The sequence below is a fragment of the Bison bison genome, unplaced genomic scaffold, assembly GCF_000754665.1.
Source record: "Bison bison bison isolate TAMUID 2011002044 unplaced genomic scaffold, Bison_UMD1.0 scf7180017864317, whole genome shotgun sequence".
Classification (NCBI taxonomy): Eukaryota; Metazoa; Chordata; class Mammalia; order Artiodactyla; family Bovidae; genus Bison; species Bison bison.
Window position 1 is genome coordinate 431,020 of NW_011494889.1, and position 3,637 is coordinate 434,656.

Consider the following 3,637-nt stretch of genomic DNA (forward strand, 5'->3'; position numbering starts at 1 on the left):
GATGGGCTGGTCAGGGTGTTGAAGGCAGCATCAATCACATGGCTGGCACCATGGCAAGGATGTCTGCTAAGCTCAGCTGGGATGGCCAATTAGAGCATCTTTGCATGGTTTTTCCAGGATGGCCAACTCAGAGAAGTCAGATGCTTTCTATGGCTGGCTTCCCTCAGAGCAAGTGCTCCAAAAGACAGGAAGAGGAAGTTGATGGTTTCCAAGGGCGGTATGTGGTCCACTGGAGAAGGGAATGGCAAACCACTTCAGTATTCTTGCCTTGAGAACCCCATAAACAGTATGAAAAGGCAAAATGATAGGATACGGAAAGAGGAACTCCCCAGGTCAGTAGGTGCCCAATATGCTACTGGAGATCAGTGGAGAAATAACTTCAGAAAGAAAAAAAAAATCTATCAGTGGAGAAATAACTCCAGAAAGAATGAAGGGATGGAGCCAAAGTAAAAAGAATACCCAGCTGTGAATGTGACTGGTGATAGAAGCAAGATCCGATAACTGGTGATAGAAGCAAGGTCCAATGCTGTAAAGAGCAATATTGCATAGGAACCTGGAATGTCAGGTCCATGAATCAAGGCAAATTGGAAATGGCCAAACAAGAGATGGCAAGAGTGGATGTCGACATTCTAGGAATCAGCGAACTCAAATGGACTGGAATGGGTGAATTTAACTCAGATGACCATTATATCTACTACTGCGGGCAGGAATCCTTCAGAGATCAAATTGCTAACATCCGCTGGATCATGGGAAAAGCAAGAGAGTTCCAGAAAAACATCTATTTCTACTTTATTGACTATGCCAAAGCCTTTGACTGTGTGGATCACAATAAACTGTGGAAAATTCTGAAAGAGATGGGAATACCAGACCACCTGATCTGCCTCTTGAGAAATTTGTATGCAGGTCAGGAAGCAACAGTTAGAACTGGACATGGAACAACAGACTGGCTCCAAATAGGAAAAGGAGAACGTCAAGGCTGTATATTGTCACCCTGCTTATTTAACTTCTATGCAGAGTACATCATGAGAAACGCTGGACTGGAAGAAACACAAGCTGGAATCAAAATTGCGGGGAGAAATATCAATAACCTCAGATAGGCAGATGACACCACCCTTATGGCAGAAAGTGAAGAGAAACTTAAAAGCCTCTTGATGAAAGTGAAAGAGGAGAGTGAAAAAGTTGGCTTAGAGCTCAATATTCAGAAAACTAAGATCACGGCATCCAGTCCCATCACTTCATGGGAAATAGATGGGGAAACAGTGGAAACACTGTCAGACTTTATTTTTTGGGGCTACAAAATCACTGCAGATGGTGATTGCAGCCATGAAATTAAAAGACGCTTACTCCTTGGAAGGAAAGTTATGGACAACCTAGATAGCATATTCAAAAGCAGAGACATTACTTTGCCAACAAAGATCCGTCTAGTCAAGGCTACGGTTTTTCCTGCGGTCATGCATGGATGTGAGAGTTGGACTGTGAAGAAGGCTGAGTGCCAAAGAATTGATGCTTTTGAACTGTGGTGTTGGAGAAGACTCTTGAGAGTCCCTTGGACTGCAAGGAGATTCAACCAGTCCATTCTGAAGGAGATCAGCCCTGGGATTTCTTTGGAGGGAATGATGCTAAAGCTGAAACTCCAGCACTTCAGCCACCTCATGCGAAGAGCTGAGCTGAGTCTTTTCATTGGAAAGACTCTGATGCTGGGAGGAATTGGGGGCAGGAGGAGAAGGGGACGACAGAGGATGAGATGGCTGGATGGCATCACTGACTCGATGGACGTGAGTTTGAGTGAACTCCAGGAGTTGGTGATGGACAGGGAGGCCTGGCGTGCTGCGATTCATGGGGTCACAAAGAGTCGGACATGACTGAGCGACTGAACTGAAGGGCAGTACAGGGTCACTTCTACCATTGTCGATTGATCCAGCAGCCCCAGAACTCCCCTGGTATTACAAGGAGGGGATGTAGACCTGACCTCTCGATGGGAAGAACAGAAAAGAGTCTGCAGCCAATGTTTAATGTCACTCTCAGAGCGTCTCCTCAGATACTGTCAGAGAAAACAAGACATCGTGTCATTCTTCACCTGAGCAAATACTTCCTGAATGTTCACTACTGAGGGCGGGACACCATGCTGGCTTCTGGGCTGAGACTGCAAACTAGTGGGTCACACATTAGGGCAGCTTCCAGACATAGTCAATGGTTCTGGAGGGTTTATTCTTAAGTATTTGAATTAACTGTCAAGGTTTAAAAGTTGGAGGGTTTCACATAAAATGTGAGTTTTCGACTTTACTGGAAAAAAAGCTAATTTTGTCAGCAGGTGACTGGAATGGCCTGAGGAACCACACTCAGCTTGAGGTGCCAACATCTCCTCAGGCAGAGAGGGGACCTGCCATTCAGACATCCTTGTCCTTGCCCCTCCTTGTCCCTCAGTGATGGGTTTTGTCCCCATGGGGAATTAAGCCTGCCACTCACACTCTATAGACAGAAATATGAATAAAACCTTAAAATCGTGTCCATGTTTTTCACTGTCACCAAAGCCACAGCTTTTGGGATGATGGCTGAAAAGCCAAAATGGTCATGTCAGTTTGCAGGCTTATTTATAATTCCTTACACCCTTCTCTAGGCTTTCCCTGTGGCTTAGCAGTAAAGACTCTGCCTGCAATGCAGGAGGCACGGGTTCAATTTCTGGGTGGAGAAGATCCCTCAGAGGAGAGCATGGCAACCCACTCCAGTATTCTTGCCTGGAGAATCCAATGCACAGAGGAGCCTGGTGGGTCCATGGGGTCGCAAAGAGTCAGACACAACTGAGCAACTAACACAGAGCCCAAGTACACAATGTAAGGTCTAAAGAATAATACAGTAAAACATGCACACACCCACCACACAACATTGAAACAGAACATTGTGAATAACCAGTTTTTCTCCTGTCTGTCTCTCCCTTAACTCTTCAGAAATAATGAAGTCTGGGAGGTTTTGTAATTGTCCTTCCATTGTTTTTCCTATAACTCATCTCTGTGCATCTTGAAACAACATGGTTAGTCTTGCAAATTTCAGAATTTACATAAATAGAAATATTCCATATGTATCTATGACTTACTTTCTCTATTTACTGTTATAGTTGTGAAGTCCACCCATTTTTGAAGCCTACAGATACCAGTCATTCTTTCTTTCTTTTCCTGTCACAAGGAGTCTGTGGTATAATATATTACAACTCATATAGTCAGCTCACATAGAAGGAAACAGATTTTTTTTTTCTGTAATTTGGGGTTATAAGGAACAATATTACTATGAATAGTCTCCTATATGTGCATGAGTACAATGGTTTCTTTAGAACACATGCCTAAAATAGAAATATCTGGATCTTTAGAGGATGCTCATCTTCAAATATTTCAAGCATTACTAAATTGCTTTGCAAAGCAGTTAACACCCCAGCAGCAGTGACTGTAAGCACCGACTGCTGTAGTGTTGATCAACACTTAGTATTATTACACATTTGAGTGTGTACCTCTCTGGGGGTATAAAGCAATATTACATTGAAGTTTTTTTTAATTTAATTTTATTTTTTTTAACTTTTTTTTAAATTTTATTTTTAAACTTTACAATATTGTATTAGTTTTGCCAAATATCGAAATGAATCCGCCAC